General features: G+C 32.6%; 1 protein-coding gene across 1 annotated transcript in view; it reads right to left on the bottom strand.

Moving 5' to 3' along the window:
* Positions 1-10,903, bottom strand: part of LOC145686502 (uncharacterized) — a 59,879-nt gene extending 48,976 nt beyond the window's left edge. Inside the window, exon 1 of the mRNA XM_081759885.1 lies at positions 10,747-10,903. The gene's annotated coding sequence lies outside the window, so the exon portion shown is untranslated. The remainder of the gene's footprint in view (positions 1-10,746) is intronic.
* Positions 10,904-19,770: the final 8,867 nt, after the last annotated feature.

Raw genomic sequence — 19,770 nt, 5'->3', positions numbered from 1 at the left:
CTTTAGTTCCAGAATCTGCCAAAAGCAAAATACTTAATAATAATAATAATAATAATAATTTGATTACATAATTCGTAATTGAGCGTACGGAACACATTATAATATACACATATATGAAAAACTATCTGTATAATATTCCTTTTTAATGAATTTTTAGTCGGTATTTCTAGTACGTCCCACGGGTACTATTTTTTTGGGACTAAGGCATAATATTCTCTATGATGTTTTTTACATGGTTATGTTATAAGAAACAGTAGTGTGAAAAATATATACGAACTCGTAATATTATAATAGTCCACTAACGTTAAATGTCACCTATTCTACATATTTTTTTATTATATCTAGTCCTATGACTTCCACATGTCTACCAACATTCCGTAAGTTAAAATCTTGTATGTGCAGTGTTGCCATACTTAACACTGTTAACATATCTTTATTGTCAGTTAAATGATAGAACTCGCAATTTCCTCTTTCAGGTTTCAAACTGAAAAGTTACTAATAAAATGCAAGTTTGTAAGCTATGAACATATAATTTTCGTAAATAACAAAAATATACACTTCCAGATATGTTCCTTCTGTCTCCTCCGAATTTAACTTAAACGCAGTTGGGTATAATCTCATGTTAACCGGTGCAAATCTTTTTCTAAAAGGTACAGAGATAGCTAATGAAAGAATTTAAAATATCAGCATCCGCTACAATGAATGCTGTCTATTGTTTTGTGATATATATCACACAGCTTTATATCTATTTTTTTAAAAAACTCACACACACACAAAACTACTTGCTAGTTTGTCGAACTTTTGTCGTCGCTCAGCCAGAATACCAACCTGAAACTATAAAACCTATTCTCGAAAGCCAAAAATTCCCATTTTAACCTTCAATTTTCCACGTTATACTACTTATCAAAATTTATAAAATATGAAAAGAGAAACTCTTGTATCTCACTCCTTTCTTCAATGTATGAGTAAATTATTATTCATAAATTTCGATTTTCTATTTATGAAGTTGTTTATTAAAAAGTATTTGATCCTTAAGTCAGAGATAATTGAAAATATTGACGAAAGCAAGTACATTTTGATGTCAGATTTTTTTTTCATCAAACTTTTATGCTGTGATCTTCTACTGAATGTAACGAAACTAGACCAGCTTCAGTCCCTACTTCATGTAAAACGTTTTGAAAGTCTCTCGTTTCATATTTTACTTTCCTCCGTTAACTCTTTATATATATATATATATATATATATATATATATATATATATATATATATATATATATATATATATACCAGACTACCAGACTACAGTACAATTCACGTTCCTTTGCGCTAGCCTTTTTTTTTTAAGCTATACAAGTCATCGTGTACGTTACTTGCACACAAGCATGTATTTTTCCAGTAGCAACATTTGATAGTTAGCAGCATTGATTTCACATTTACTGAAGACTCTTAGCTTATTACCTGCCCATAGAGAATTTTGGTGGCGTCGATGAAGTAAATGTATGAAATATCTCATATGTGCTGCCAATTTCTACGAAGATTCCTTTACCTATTCGAGAAATCAGTGTTAAAAAATCTCACAAAATGTCTCTTTTTTCCATATGTTGGCATCATTGTGCTCAGGCAATGACTGGATTTTGTTATGAGCGAAATGTGAAATCCGCGACGCGAAGAAGTTCTTAACCGCACAATGTATTACCGGTTATAACAGTCTTAACTGTTAGAAGTGAAGAAATGTAGTTGATGGGAAATGTTAATAGAAAAGGTGGGTGCGGAAGAGTTTCATACTACAGCTCATGAGAGACTACTCCGTCCTCTGAGCGACATGTATGCGTGTACTGTTTAGCAGATAAGAATACCATTTCTATTGACTATTGCTGGATGCTCGCGAACAAATTTGCGTTGCATTTCATGGAGTTCATAATTGTAATGATTCACATTGATGGTTTCGCCTCAATGCAGAAATACTCAATGGATCATTCCCACTATAGACTATCATACTAAAAACATTTTCTCCGGCTGAAGATGTGATATCAGAAACTGTCATGGACCTGAGCACGATTCAAGTCATTGTATTGGATCACTGTCCTCACTATTTACAAATGTCATAGCCAGGAGGGTTTCATTGTTTCGCGGGAAAAATGAAATCTATTAGCACTACTCGAAGTCCACTACATGACACTAAATCTTGAAACATTTTAAGCTTTCACCGGCTAGGCTAAAGGAGACAATGATGATGAGAAATGAAGGAAATGGTGGAATGAAGAAAGTTAGAGGAAACGAAAGAAGCCAGAGAAAACCCATGCACACGGCGTTTGTCCACCACAAAGTTCACTTGGCGCGAGCTGGGATCGAACCAGAGCTGAACGCTCCACCACTGAGCCATCGCGGCCCCTATTTGACGCTTTGGCGGGACAGTGATGTAAGTGAGAATTCCGTATTTAGCATGAATAATTATTTTACTCCAACCAAACCTGGTATTTCATATCAGTAGCAATGATATCTCACTCTGAGTGTATTTCGCGACATCAACAGTGTAAAGTAAAAATATCCTACAAAATGATGGCCTGAAAGTAGAAGTTCCATTTTTATTTATTTATTATTTTATCAGAAGTGACAAACCGATACACGAGACATTTTCGGTTATTACGTACACTCAGAGTAGTACACATCTTCAGATAGCGATCCTTATTGATGATGTAATATCCATGAGTTCAATTATTTTACCAACATGGAGACATCGAATTACAATGGGATGGTGTAAACCTAACTCGTCTGCAAATACAAGAACACTTTTCCGAATATTCGATTTAACGATATGCTTGAAGAGCTTATCAGAAAATGCTGTTGGTCAATGGAAACAGAGCTCATTTTCTAGTGTTGTTTCGTGAAGTTTCACATATACAGTAGTGCGTGCATTTAACAGGAGTGCAGTTCGGCAAATTTCTTTCAAGCTCCCAAGCTGATTTTTACAACAAATCTCTTTCTCCTTCCATCCCTCTTTTGACCGCATTTGTAGAGTTGCAACGTCTTAACACCCACTATGTACTTTCTTCCCAATACCATAGCTAATATGAAACAGATGTCAGTCAAGGATAGCGTTTGGAATTGCGGCTACTAAGACTCCAAGTGCAATTGACAAGCAACTGTCAATTGTTTGAAATGAGGGTCCAGATTAGCAATTTAGTTATCGAGATAGTTTTCCAGAAGTTCATTTTCCGTAAGTTCGGACGATGACTTATTTATGGCACGAACTACCATACATAAAAGGCGGTATTCTTTATATACGCTTACTTCGGTTGAAGAAACAAACTATAACAGCGGCGTTTGGTGCATTCATACACCACTACTAGTCCAAATGGAATTCGTACACAAAAATCACTCGCAATTGTATGGTTTACTGATCCATCCCAATATTTAATGTTCATTACTGTAGGCTCCAGAAATTTGTTCCTAATACACATATTTTTGAATGATGGGAACGTAATTTTACTAATAGTTTTCCAAATTGTAAAGCCTATAAACTTAACATGCTATTCTGTCATTTATCTAAGAAAGAAGATGGACGACCTGTCGGGACACATATAAATGGTAATTTTACAGTTAAAATGAGTGATTACACTTGAATACGGTAGATGTAAGGTATTAATTTCCTCTTGTTCTTTATCTTTCCACAGTGTAGAAGGGTATTGCATCACAAGATGAAGGCTACAAGAGTGAATACATTGCAAATACTAAAGGAATTCGTATAACTTAAACGATGTAAGAGTATTTATCTTAATTTTTACCGCAGAAAGTTTTCCGTGTTAGAATTTTGTATTTTTTTTCAATACACGTCGAAACAAACCAAAATTACAATTGATACATTAAACCCAACAACTCCCTACATTATACCTATGTTGCACGGTAAATTCCATCAATACAAAACACGGACAGTCTGCACTTTGCCACTCCCGAAGAGTTTTTTATTTATTTATTTATTTATTTTTTATTACAGAAAGTGTACCATACGTAAACTGAAAATCCAGAATGTCTGTGAAACATGGTTGATCCGAAGAATATTGAGAAACCGAACTGTTTCGGTCGTGAAGGTATACTAAACCAGCCTTCCTTTTAATTTGAAGTTCAAACACGAAATATACACCCTCTGCTCCTCCAACGCACCAATCAATTTTTGCTTGCTTCCACTCGCGGCACCCTAATCTTTTATAGTGCTGACTTGCTCTTCCTCGCTAATGCTCCTTTAGCATTCTGCAGTTCACAATACATCATGAAATGATACCAACTTGTGCATCATATTTAATATACAATATATGAATGATTACTTATAGAATGAAGAATTTAAATGCATTAGCATTATCTTCTACTCGGAACATTTCATCTGCACATCTACGGTGATAGTTGTATGAATGTAACGTAATAATTGAAATAAACGCTATTACGATACGAAGAAAAGATTTTAAAAAATAAAAATAATTCTGTACCCCCTTATCATTGTACCTAAGAAAATAAAGGTAACAGTTTAGTGAAGGGGCCAAACTGGCAAAAAAACAGGATGATTTACAGGAGAAATGAGTTAATAGTGATAACTGGCAATAGAGGTTTGAGTAAAGTATGATGAAAATTTTAACTAATTTAGCTCTAGATTACCGAACTTGAACTTTATAGTGACTCATGTGGGAAAAGAAAGTGAACTGTCCGTAACGAAGACAGAAAACAACATGCCCTGCGGAGCTCTAACCCGCCTTCACTAGCTGACGCTCGCTCGGCAATACTATATAAATTAAATATTTGTAACTTAACCTAATCTAAATTAACGTATGAAACCATAAAGCGACGGAATCTGAGTAGAATATCGCAAAAGAGTGCTTTGTTGAACACATAGCAGCCTCCTTTAATGATCACATTATAATTGCAGGACATTAACCGCAACCTTGTAGATAATCAATGGCGCTGGTGTAATTTTGGTGCACCACACTTTGGACGATTTACAGGTAAAATTGAATACTTTGTATGAAAAGATACATTCGTAAGGAACATATTTCTGCAGGGGACAAAATTTTATACAAAGTAATACAGGTGTATTTCAGGTTTACAAGTGTAGGGTTACTAGTGTAAAATACAAGTGGACAAAATAAGTGAGCATATGAAAGATAACTCTATTAGATGTTATTTTTCACCGGCAAAAACTAGAATTCTATGGTTTTGATAATGCAGCTCTGTCACTTCTTCATTCGTATTTAAATGGACGATATCAGAGAGTTGTTTATGAAGGGGAAGAATCTAATCTGCTGCCTGTCAGATACGGCGTACCTCAGGGATCTATTCTTGGTCCGATTCTTTTTATTATTTATATCAATGACCTCCCATACAACGTCGCTTCACCCTTCGTTAATAGTTATTTATTTTCTGATGATCTCAATATTTGTGTTAACTCACAACAAAAAGACTCAGTTCAGTCAATATTAAACATCACCTCACATATTATTAAAGACTGGTGTACTTCCAACTTGCTTTGTATTAACTCTGATAAGATCAAAGACTTGGTGCTTACCTAAAATGGTACCCACCGGGTTTTTTCGGGTTGGACCCACCTGAAAAAACCCATCTTAAAACCCACCTGGGTTTTTGAGCTTTTTGTTAATGTATTGTGGGTACAACTTAGGTAATTACATTGAAAGTGATTTTTATCAGATTTTGGCCTTTCCTGGGCAAATTACATGCTTTCACGTTAAGGTACACAACAACATAAGACTTTTATAAACTTCTGAATGCACTGAATGAATTAAAAAAATAATTTAAAAAAACTTAGCTTGAGGTAATTATAGAACAAATTAATATATAGATTATGCTTATAGTCTGTTTGAAGTAAGATGTGCAATTTTATATTTTAGAAAATACTTTCCGTGAAAACTGTGCTCGCTGACTCGGCGACGCCGAGGGACGTTATCCCTCACACGTTTGACAGGTTTAAGGCCATAGGTGCCGGTACTACCAGTAAATATGTAGTGCATTAGTAAAACTATTAGTATTATTATTTTATTACCTTTGATGGTAACACAAGTAACCTTCAGTAAAGTTTGATTTTCCAACAACAACAGTTGAGTTCAGTCATTTGTTGCTACTCTTCAAATAAGCATTCTGCAGAATCAACACCAGCAATAGCGTAAAAATTCTTGTCAAATTTAAGAAGCTTAATGCTCGGAGTTCCGAAGATTACGTAACTCTTACTATTTCAAATGCTGAATTCAAACTTCCTTACTAGTGGAAGTTTCGATGTACACCAAGAAAAAGTTGCATTTTCGGGGGAAAAAAAATTCGCGAAATAAGTGCTCGGGAAATTCCCGCAATTCAACGCACAAAGCGTCGCAACTGAATAATTCAACAATAACACTATTTATTTTACGCTGGAAGATATTGAATTTCATTTAAGACATTTTGAAACATTTACTTTATAAAATATAAATTAAATCTGTGTTAATTTTTTAAAATTATTTTTCTGGAAAGAGCCATCTTGCAACAAGTGCTCGGGAAATTCCCTCTAATTGAACGCACGAAGTATCGGAAGTGAACTACAATCAGTGGCGGCGGTTGGACGTTAAAAGTGGGGGGAGGGCAAGACATGATCTGAATATTTGATATCAATAGTAGTTTTCCTGATTGCTTCTAACACTATGTTTGACGAAAGGTTGTATAACTATTAGTATACTGTCTTTTTTTTCAGTTGAAATACCGTTGTTTCATATTATATTAAGTAAATTGACAAGAGGAACTCAAGTAGATACTAGCCCTTTCGATTCTTAAACAACAAAGGTCTAAGGAGAGAAATGATTCCTTGCTCATGAATATCTGTCTGGATAATTGTGTGATAAGATTTGGGGCCTATTTAATAACAAATTTGCAAAACATATAAACAGAAAGGATAATATTAATCAAATAATCATAGTAATGAATAATGAGGCTTATTTTGCAAAAGTTATATTGAAACTGGGAATTAATGAACAACTTATATTTTTAATTCCATGCATGCTATTATATGTGTTATTACTCTTAGGATGATAGTGAATACTACAAGCATATGCTACGACATTTAAAGAAATACTTTTGCAGCTTCCCAAAACATATCCGCTGCCATTAAGTACAGTTTTCACTTTCTTGGAATATATCAAATCTCAGCAATACTTAGTCACTTCACATTTCCGTTATACAAAATAATCCTAAAACCTAGAATTATGCTAAATTTACTAAATTTAATTGTATATACAAAACTGTATATGTACACCTCTAAACTTCTATATTACACTGCAAAATTAATATTCGTTACTGAGCTCATGTGTGGCTAAGCGGTTAGTGTACACGCCTTTGACGTGGGAGACCCGAGCTCGATTACCGAAGGGAGCTCACGTGGTTCGGACTCCATGTTGATCATTAAGTCCACGTCTCATATAACTCCGCTGCTGAACAGGATGTTTAACTGAAAAAAAAAATCAAATCAAAATATTCCTTATTATTAGAAAGAAGAAAATACATTTTAGGAACTGTTGATTTTTGTGTAATTAAAGAATAACTTGTAAAGAACTTCTTTTTTTGCGAAATGTTATCTCAATTAGTTCCAGAGCGGCTGACTAACATATCGAGCCCTTGCAAGAAGAAATTAAAGTACGCTCAAATTGTGGCAATCCAACAGGTTTTAATTTTTGGGCCCTTTTTAGTGGCAGTTCAAACGCAATTCCTGTAGCTTTCTTAATTCCACGGAAAGACAACCAATACGTACTCATGGGACGACAAATATTTTATGGCACCATTTTTATTCTATGAACCAATAATACATACAAAACTTTATATTTCCAAATGAAACAATATACATTAATGGGTAATTTCAAAAAAGTGGGAGCAACTGCCCCCTTTGCCCCCGCTAATCGCCGCCCATGACTCCAACAATAAAACTATTTATTTTACACTGGAAATTATTTGTGTCGTATAAGACATTTTGAAACATTTATTTTATAAAACACAAATTATATATCTTTGTTTTAAATTAATATATTTGGTGTTCGTATTTGGCGAACGTCACTGAGCCTCCTGGGATCATTCGATCTACATTTGTTCGTTCGTCTGCCTGTACCACATATACTACAGGGTACCACTTTTAAGTTTAAATTTTCAGAGTACAGGCAAGAGACACTTTAAATTTCCTGTATAGATTTTGGCGGCATACCAACGTAAAATTTCAAAATGGCGGCCATTTTTTCTTCAATACAGCGGATATCCACGCTACAAAATGCAATTTTTGGTCTTTTAAGTTGACATGTTCAGAGTAGAAGCACGAGACACTCTAAATTAGCTGTATATACTTTGGCAGCGATCCAACGTAAAATTTCAAAATGGCGGCCGTTTTTTCAAAACTGCAGTGAATAGAAAATTGTTGTTATAATTGTGACAATGGTAATCTTGAAATATAAATCACATTTTAACACTTTTACCCCCAAAACATTGAAATATTTCGAAAAAACCCAATTAAACCTGAAAAAACCCACATGGGCCCAGGTGGGTTGGGCTTTTTTTTTAAAAAAAACGGGTTTTTTCAAACCCTGATTTGAACTGGGACGACCATATCCTTAAGATGGAATCTAGAGCTAGTAAAGGAGTTTATCTAATTCGTAGATTAAGATTGTGCGTAAGTTTAAAGGTACTTAAAACTGTTTATTATGCGCAAATTCACAGTCATTTAAGTTATGGAACGATACTTTGGGGGTCATCAGTCCTCCATTAAAAGCCTATTGAAAATACAAAAGATATGTGTAAGATTAATGCTCGGTCTCCCTAGTCGTGCACATTGTAGGTCAAGCTTTGTTAAATTAGGAATTATGACAGTACCTGCAATTTTCATATACCAATGTTTGCTTTACATTAAGGAAAACAACCATATTTACAATGAGTTAGGGTACTCTCATACTTATCAAACTAGAAACAGGAACCGTTTAGGATTATTTAGATGTGAATATAGTAAGACACAAAAGACCTTTTACTATATGTCAGTTAAATTTTATAATTTTCTACCTATATTTCTAAGAGAACTTCCATTTCTGGCTTTTAAAAAAGAAGTACAGAAATTACTTATTAATAATTGTATATATAGTGTTGAAGAACTTTTTGAACTCAAAATTGATAGTTAAATTATTCGCGTCTGTTATGTAGTGATCTTTGTTTATATTATGGTATGTTATATATGTAACTCTAAAATTTTCAACTTTTATTTCTGACGATTGTAATACATCTGATGTTCTCAGATGTTTCTGCAATAAAATTTATTATTGTTATTATTATTATTTCTGCACAGTGTCTAGAAGCTGCATTTTATGTTTACAAGTGAACGTTACTAGTGTAAAGCCACGACAAGTGCTATTGAAACTCTCATATTTGCCAAAATCCACTTCTTTTTCACTATCCTCGCTTACGCGTGTACTCACCATCGTTGATACGCCTACTCCCTTCGGACGCAACCCGCTTCGCCCTACTCTGACTCGGTTACACATCATTCCTACTATTTAGTGGCCACCTAGCACAGATTGGTTTGTACTTTTGCATTGTAGTTCTTATGCCATACATCCGAAAACCGTATTTATACGCATATCGGGAAAGAATTATAATTTTTCAACAATTATCACTGGTGGCCCCCTTGAATTTTATCTACGCGAGATATTTTCATGCCGCCCAGCGCAAATTTTTTAGGAGACGATATGAAGGAAATCAGTGAAAGAATTACAACTTTTCAACAATTATTTCTAGTGGTGCGCCAAAACTACACCGGCACGAAATCAAGTGCTAAGTGAGAAATTATGGTCTGTCTAGCAGAAGAGGCCCAGCTGTTTTTTTTTTTCTTTTTTTTAAGAAAAAGTGTTAAATTTTGATAATTTCTGTTCACATTAGGTTTGGTTAGGTTAGTTTATGTTACTTTGTTAGTGTAGGAGTCCAGCATAATTTTCCAAAAAAATATAAGTATTTTGCTTATTTTTACTAATATTAGGTTACTTTAGGTGGCCTATGTTTAGCAGAAGGGGTCCAGCTCTTTTCTCTAAAAACTGTTACAATTTTGGTAATTTCTTTTTACATTCGGTTAGTTTAGGGTAGGGTTGGTTAGTTTAAGTTATGTTAGGCTAGTTTAGGTTACGTTAGGTTAGTTTAGTTTATGTTATATTAGTGTAGGAGTCCCGCATAATTTTCCAAAAAATCATAGAATTTCGCTTATTTCTACTAATATTACGTTAGTTTAGGTTAGCTTACGTTAGTTTATGATAGGTTGGGTTCGATTTGGTTACGTTATGTTACGTCTAAGTACTTGCATCACACATTTCTCCTGTAAATTTTGTGTTTTTTACATGCTTCTGGACTCCTTGTACTAAACATACCCCGTTTAGGTTAGCTTAAGTTAGGTTAGATTTGGCTACGTTCTGTTACGTTTGACTGCTTGGACCATTCATTTCTCCTATAAATTGTGTTTTTTTACGTGCTTCTAGACCCCTTCTTCTAAACATACTCCAACATTGTGAAAGGATCAATCATCGAAATAATTAAAATAATAATAGTTAATAAAATTCTGAATGACAAATGTAGAAGCATCAGAGAACTAAAATTGGCATATGCATCATACATGTCTATCCACAGCGATATAAAAGCACCTGAAATACTAACAATATGCAAATGTATAAAATTGATATTTATCTAATTTTAAGAGCACGTGTTACTAACCTTAAGTTAGAATATCTCACATCTAAACACATATCACTCAATTGATGTTGTATAAAGATTGTTTTATTGCAGAACATTTTAATCACGTATGTATGCCTCACAACCATTCAAATGCACGTTCATTTTATTTACTAGTAGTCATTTGTTTTTCTGATATCGTCTGCTCTTGTGTAGTCTGCTGTTTCTAACATTCCGCAAAATCTTGATGGTTCAACCATTTGCGTACTGCTACCAATATATATCAATATGTGTAACACATATCATCATGATATAAAAAGTATCTAGAAGTGTCTTTTCATTTATACAAAATACCGTTATATACGAGAAAGTTTCATATCCAGAACAGTACTAAAATACCTAGGTGCATAAATGCAAATGCAGGTGTATAAGGTGGAGATTTAGGGCATCAAAGGCAGCGGAGGGCAATATTTATTTATACAGTCAGTGACAAATTTAAGGGGAGGACTTCCGGGCCAAAACCCCCCGAAATTTTATTTACTATATTAAACTAAATGAAATATCTTACAGAAATAGAGTTAGCAAAGCCTCTCGAAACAAAATCGTAAATACGCTACTGTATACAGTCCTAAAATAATTTAGACAAATGCGTATAAGGCGTTAGTCCAATTTAGGTATCTACACACATGAATTCATAGAATACGTTCAGTTTAAATACACCTCTGGAAAGAATTACCAAAAAAATATAATTCTTCCACTAACTTCTTATTGTCTTTCAAGAGATTTGCACTGGGCGACATGATAATAGCCCACATACCCTAGATAGAATGGAAGGATGCATCAAAAGTAATTGTTGAAAAAGAATTGTTCTTCTACCTTTCTGTACTCTAATTCAGCGTCCGGCCATATTCCATAAAAATGGCAGTGGCAAAAGTAGAACCAACCTGTGCTAGGTAGTCTCTAAAAGCAAGAAATAAATATAACCCGGTTAAGAGCAGGGCGAAGGTGTTAAGCACAGTCGGTAACGCAGGCATGAGTCTGAAGGGAGAAGTGTCAGTCATAGAAGATACGCGCTTAGTTGAAGATGGTAGAAACATGTTGCGTTTCTATACCTTAAACACACTACATTCACATTGAAATTCAGTTAAACATTGGTTCCTATGGACGCCTATTACGTGTTGAAAAGCATTCACTTTTGATTACATTTTGCACCATTATTACGCATATCCCCATATATTTTGATTACTTTTATATTTGTCATTTTGAGTCATATTAAATATTTCCTCCGTAAATTTTACAAATCTATGGTCACCTTAACTAGAAAGGGACCGCGTATAATATATGTTTGAATTTGTATAGTATGTGCCAGTGATGTATACTAGTTTGATGGCTTGGGCTACCACTAACCTTTATAACACCTTACATTAATAATAATAATAATAATAATAATAATAATAATAATAATAATAATAATAATAATAATAATAATAATAATAATAATAATAATAATAATAATAATAATTATTATTATTATTATTATTATTATTATTATTATTATTATTATTATTATTATTATTATTATTATTATTGGAATTTAATTTCTACGTTATTGTACAATCTTGAAAATAAAAAGACTTATAATACACTTTCTTTTTGTCAAGTAGATAAATATGATTTGCTCTTCACTAGAAAGGCTTATGTTAGGTCTATCTTAATAGTACAGGAAAACTATTTTACATTCCTATCTTCATTTGCTGCATAAAGTATCCCTACATTTTCCATTGGATAAGTTGTAACCCTACTCACACCCAGAATTTTTTTTGTTTGTTTGCATGTACCCCCCCCCCCCCTTCGTTGTAAATATACACTACCTAAAGTGAGAAACTAGTAGTGAATTTTGCAAAATCAGTAGTTTAAGTCAATTTTCTAAAGGTTGAAGGAAAATAATTCATCGAGAGCAGACACTTAGTATTTCCAAAGGAATTTCTCATTCACATCACAGATGAATAAAGGCACTTAAGAAAACTCAATTTTAATTCAAATGTACTGGTAGTTATTGGTGCACCCCCCTCAGAGAATCCTAGATCCGACCCTGAACACATCATACACCTCCCCTCTTTTATACCTATTCGAATAATGCACATGTTGCATGTCCCAAAGTTCGGGATAAACACGGTAGGTTTCAATAAAAGCTAACAATGCCTCATTTTTATTAGCGGCCATGATGACAGGACCTGTTCGTTTGTTCAGTCCAAAATAGCCGCAACCGCATGAAGAACTGACTGAACTGAACGAATTCCTTCAGTTCGCACAGTTTTTCCTTCAGTTCTGACGTCACAGTCGAGTTTTCCTTCAGTTAAACTGATAGTGCGTGCTAAAGAAGCCGGATAATTAAGGCAAGTGAATGATGTTGGAAAAATTGATGGAATGAAAATGTGAGCTGAAACGAGAGTACCTCGAGAAGACCCATTCAAACGACGTTGTTCACCACAAACTTACTTGGCTCGAGATCGAACCAGGGACCTCAGGCACAGGAGGTAAGCGCTGTACCACTGAGGCACTGTGCCTTACACAGTAAGTACCTGGAGTGAACTTGTTTCTTACATTAGCCTTGATGTTTTAGAAGCTATGTTTCTTGTAAATTCCGAGATATGACAAGTGCTGAACACTTTTAACTTTCTCAACCTTACCAATATATCTTCATCTGAAGTAAAATTTTAGAAATCATCATGCCACTTTTCTAGAAAATCCAGCAACGATATAAGCTCATGTTTCCCACGAAAACTATTGGTGTTCAGAGATTACAATTACCTAGGTCATTTATCAATTCGAGAACTTACTTCATTCTTATTGGAAAATGATAACGTCTTTTCCTGATTATTGCATGTATAATCTCTCACTGCTAGGTAGCGCTCACGGCTAGCGCGCACGCCTTTGATGCACGGGCTTCTAGGTTTAATTCCTTGTTTAAATTAGTGGCGGCCGGTGGATGGTGGTTTCGGGTGTTGCAGTACTAATGTTCGGAGACAAGATATAAACTGGACTCATTGACTAATCAGCATAACTTTAGATGCAAATGCTATGTGACATTAAAATAAAATAAAATATATCTTTAAAAAATAAAAGAATAATGCAGAACATTTTATCCGATTAGTCACCTTATTTAATTAGTTAGTCCATTCTTCTCTCTTTGATTGGAGTAAATTTGTCTAATACATGCTGGTTGAACTCTGGTACTAACATTATTAGGTATTTTCGATGGAAAGCATAACCAATGGTTATAACCTTTCTTGGAACATTCAATTCCTTGAAAGTGTCAGTTCTTTTCGATGTGGGAAAACGCCTGTCTCGTTTTGATGACGTCATAGTTACAGTTAATATTAATTTCAGAAGCTTTGTAGATTCACTAAATGATTTTTCTAGATTATTGCGAAGAATTTATTCTAGCAAACCCAGTCCCTGACAGTGATCCAAATTTCTCTGCAGCGTAGACTGAAGACAGTTCGTGGCAGAGATAAGTGTTACAAAAAAATATAAATTGAACACAGTTTATCTAGGAAAATTAAAACAAGTTGTGGAAATATATCTAAGGCAAATATCATTGCTGCTATAAGAGTCCTATGAATTTAAACTGGATTTTTTCAAACATTCTTCTGAATTGTCCTTTGCTTGTTTTGTCTAAGCCTTAATTGCAAGCTTTTCCTCAGTAGAGAGCTGGGCAAATTGCTTTTTTGTGAGTTATTTACAGAAGTCATGGTATAGAATTCATTCAGAATTTGTAGGTTATTTACAGAATTAGAGCACACACCCAACTCAAGTAAATCTAATAACTAAAAGTAAAAAAAAAAAAAAAAACATACAAAAGAGGTATATGAATCGCGAATGTCACCTGTACATCAACCCACACACATGCGTAAAAGAAAAACTACATTCCAAATAATCCGTCTTGGTTGGAAGCAATGGATTATTAACACAAAACGACAGGAAACAATGCTTAATAATGTGATACGTTCTGGAAAGCAAACTTCGAAACCCGCCAGACGTAGGATCAGCATGGAACAGAAGCTGAAAGTCAAAGAACGTCAAAACAAACAGCATTTCCAGGTCTACACTAGAAATGTTTGCTGAGAGGGATCCAATACGTCTATGGAATATCGAACCTGTCTTATTCTGCACACGAAAAGATGATAAGTAGTTAATTTTGTCACCTATATTTCCTGGGGAAAAAAGATAGAACGAGTATTTTTATAAGAAAAGAAAGAGTACATGATGAGGCGTAAAATAAAATATTTAGCCTACATAAATCATTTCTCTGTTAAGAAAGTCTACAAATGTTAGTCGAGTTTGGGAATTTTTGGGAGGTCCGGACACAGTGGACAGCCCTCGTGGCTGCGCCCCTGAGCATTGCTAACTAGTCCCAAATTCAATGTGCCGTTTCCCATCATACAGTTTTATGTGGAAAGTTATCAACAGTATAAAATACATTTGTTTTATAAGACAAATATGTATATACTAAAATATTATCCACAGAGGGGGGATTCTATATATTGACTTATTAATATGTGGTTCACAAATTGCTGTACAAGAAGCTTTCATTATCTATATAAGCCAAGAATCAACTTGTAAATGCGTGTTTACTTTCATTTGTTTTCTACTCCATTACATATTTTCTTTCTTATTTCGTAATTTTGCTATCACTTTTTTAAATTGTCATTATATTGGTTTGCTTCAGATGGACCCGTAATTAAAAAAAAGAAAACGAATACAGAAAAATAAATTCCATTTGTAATTGGTAAAGAAATAAAATTCAGAAATCTTATCTAGAGCGAAAAACTTTCTCGTTCACTGGAAACCGTGCTGCGTTGTTGCAGAAGACTGCAACGACCAGAGCCTTTAACTTCTGAGATAGGGGAAAGGAGACTTAACATTCGCTCCAATTGCCGCGCTGTAGAAATCTGGTCGTTGTATGCTCGCTGCAACCCAATGTAAATTATAGACTCTGTGACGGATTGTTTTCCGCTTTTTAAAACGGATTAATGGAGTTTACAGTTATAGAAGTAAAAAATATGTTATTTAAAGTATATGGAAGTATTAGAAAGTAATTTTTCCTGTTCTTTACTATTACTGCTAATAATATTTTTTTCTTGAAATACTTTGGTCGTTGCGCAATTCTGCAACACTAACATTAGCCGCCACTGGTTTGAATGCATTGAAATTTGAATGGAATACAGTGGTTTGGATTTTACTTTAGGAAACTGTAAATCCACGTTTAATATACCTTCGATACTAAAAAGGAATGTTATTTTAAACAAACAAGCCGCATATATAATTTTCGTAACAATACAAGTGAATGTGATATCTGCTGAACGTTTGTATTCTAAATTCAAGTTAATAATGAACTATACTTCATAAACAAAGGTTAACGAATAATGCAATGTCCAATGTAGAATGACAATAAACATCAAAGATTAATAAAATACTTTTTCCTTTAGTTTGCACTTTTTCTTTCGATTTTTTTCCGTGATGAAAATCTTATTCAACAGGAAACGGTAAGATTTTTAAAAAATGTGTTGAAAAGTATTTCATAATTTCATTTATTCTTCATAGTAACAATCGTGCTATTCTGTTAGAGATTTGCAAAATTACCTGAAACTTGAATCGTTTTAATATAACTTGCAACTCGAGAGATTCAGACTCAGTTTGATATTTAGGGTGTTGGCAGCTAGAAAAATAACCATTTTATGGTGTTTATTCGAACTATAAATTTGTTTGGTAAGTTATTTCTGTATTTGAAATACCATAAATCCAAATTTCATTCTCATTTAGTGCAACTAGAAACATTCCAAGCGGAGACGGAGGAGTCGGTTTGTATCCACGTCATGATGATTTATTTAAATTTTAATGTTTGATACTGTTGTGTGTATTTTGGTGAAATGTGTTTTTTATAGGTTGAGATTCAAATTTTTATTACAGTCTTTTACTTAAGAATTAAATTTATCTTCTGTTGTAAGTAATGTAGTATTATCTATTGTACTTGGAATCTAATGTTGTAATTAATCTGTTAAAAATAATGAATAAATTAATCAATTAAAATTTTAATTCAATCAATTAAAAATTCCAGGAATTAATTTTTAATTGATAATTGAGGAGCTTGTTTCCAAAATATACTATATCACACTAGGGATTTTTTTTCAGGAAATAGAAGAAAAGATCGTTAAATTTTGCGGTAGAATATTTTACAATTTATTTTACTGATACATAATTCGGTGCATAAATGTATTTAGTAATTTTTAATAAAATATTTAAAATTTTAGAAATTACGGATATAGTACCTTTTGGATTTATGTATATGTGGATATAGTATATTTTGGTACTAAAATGATATAGTATGTTTTGGTACTAAATAGAATTAATATAGTATGTTTTGAAACTAAAATTATAGAAGACGCAGGTAATACAAGATTATATTTTTAAAACACTTACTTACTAAATAGTACACTAAAAACATACACTCTGACATTATTTTTTATTTCATGAGATAAATGCATATAAGCTCACAATCTATTTGTGTCGTTTCCGTGAATGCTCTGGTGGTGTTTCAGCACAATAGTCCTGTGCGTTTTGATCCCTATATTCTTCTTCTTCACTCGATAACATGATGTTATCTATTAAACTAGCTTCAAACAACAAACATATTACAGAAACAGCTCGAAAAGTGTAATGTTTCACTGCAACTAAAGTGCAACACTAGTTAAAAACGAACACTGCTAGCAATAAGAGTGACATCAACAATGATCTTAATAATAATAATGTTTACTGCAGTGTTGTAACGACGTCGCCAAATGCAATGTTAAATGAAAGCTTAAATCCTTTCAGTACAATTTACAAATGAAAAATGTTATATTTCCCGCTCAGAATACTTAAAAAGGAGCCTGAAAGAACTATTTGGCTGTTTTAGTTGGATATAGTACATTTGCCATTAAAAGGAAGACATATTAAGACAATACTGGATACAGTACATTATGGAATGAAGAAAGACTATAATATGTTTTGATACAAATAATTGCTGGATATACTACATATTGAACAAATGTGTTTCTAAAGTTCGTTTTTCGACATGATTTCAGAGCGTTCTGGCACAAATTATCATGATATTTATTTATACTAACCTTTCTGTTCCCAATAAAATTTCAAATTCTGAAAAAAGTGGATATAGTACCTTTTAGAAACAAGCTCCCCAATTGTTAAAAAATTTTAATGATTAAAAAGTAATCTTTGTTTTTTCTCAAAAGATATAAAACAGATATTCTGAAAGAATTTTTGCTATATATCTACATCTATATCTATCTATCTATCTATTTATATCTATATATATATATATATATATATATATATATATATATATATATATATATATATATATATATATATATATAGATAGATAGATAGATAGATATAGATAGATAGATAGATCAATACATAAGAGATCAAATCTTGCCACATTAATGGAACCATTTTCCAATATTATGCAACGATGAAAGCGCAGCGACTGCAACGATAACGTAGTATATTTAGTTATGGGACAATAAGGACAATAGTTCGGAACTTTGTGATAACAAAGCTTGTGGCCAGACTTGTTTAAACTTGTTTTATTTATGCTGTTAAGATATAATAAGTGAGGAAGCCATAGTTGATTGAAGTGTATTTGTAATTTTTGCGAAATGAATAAGTATTAAAGAAATTCAAAGTTTAAAAGGAATAAAAAATAGTTTAATTTATTGAAATAATTATCGTGGTAAGTTTTGGTGGAAAGTAGAGTAATTTTAAACGAACTGAGACTACAATATTTAATTATATATGTGTGTTACACGACATAATTCAATATTCTATTTTTACTTCCATATTTATATTTGTTTTATTTTAATCAATTAATTCTGAAGTTAATTTTAACCGTTATTTTTTCTCATATTAATTTTTAGTGTGAATAGTACATAATAGGTACATACAGAAAACGGTAACTGGCATGGATATGATATTCGAATATGTTTCATATTTGGAGAAACTCATTTGAAAATTATTATTTGAACATTATTAATTTCAAGTGATAGACATTGGGATATGAATAATTCGATTTGAATCACTTTATTCTTAAATTCTTATTTCTTTTGAAACAATGAATATTTAATTTTCATCAGACAGAACAATTTCTTTGTATAATTTCAAGTTTTTATTTCTGTATTTCGTAATGAAAATTTATCAGTATTGTATGATTAATTTATCAAGAATATTTTATTTAATAAATTATTTTTTCATAACTTTAATTTTTATGTTTATTTTAAACTTGTTAAATTTTTAATTAATTTTTTCAACTATGTTAGAATCTGTGAAGATTATTATTTGTACTGTATTGTCATTAGTATTTCTTCCTACTTTTATATAGTTCATATACTTCATGACAGTAGTCTAAAAATGTCTGTATTTTGTATCACTTAATGTCGTTGCTGATTTCGTGATTTATGCTGCTGATAATTTTCTTGTAATGGGCATTGTGTTGGTTTTGTACATAAGAACAATAGCATTTTCTGGTTGGTCTTTTCAATGTTGTCTTTTGGTAATCTTCCTACGTTGGGTTGAGTTACTATTTCTGATATAAATTCGTGTTCTGTTTCTTAAATTGTTTCAATAATCCTAGGTCAGCTGTTTCTATAGATGCAGGTGTTTTCTCTATGTTTGTGTGCTTTAATTTCGTTACTCCATTTTCTTGAAATTTAGTACAATATACATGCGTAAACGTCTTTAAACACTGTGTATTTCTATACCCAATATTAAAGGCGTTTATGTATGTTTTATAGTATTAACAAGTGCTCTGAAGATTTTTTTTAAAGACCACGAAATTTTAACGAATTGTCTCTGATAATAGGTGTCCTCACCCTTCAAATATTTTTACAGGGTGTATAGTTAAACTAGTAAAGCTATAATGCTTTACTATAATGATTCAAAGGAACTTAAGCTTAATGTATAGTAATAATAATAATTATCACTATAATAATAATAATAATAATAATA

This window comes from Thermobia domestica, chromosome 5 (genome assembly GCF_964235325.1).
Source record: "Thermobia domestica chromosome 5, izTheDome1.hap1.1, whole genome shotgun sequence".
Classification (NCBI taxonomy): Eukaryota; Metazoa; Arthropoda; class Insecta; order Zygentoma; family Lepismatidae; genus Thermobia; species Thermobia domestica.
This window is presented reverse-complemented; position numbering and strand designations above follow the sequence as displayed.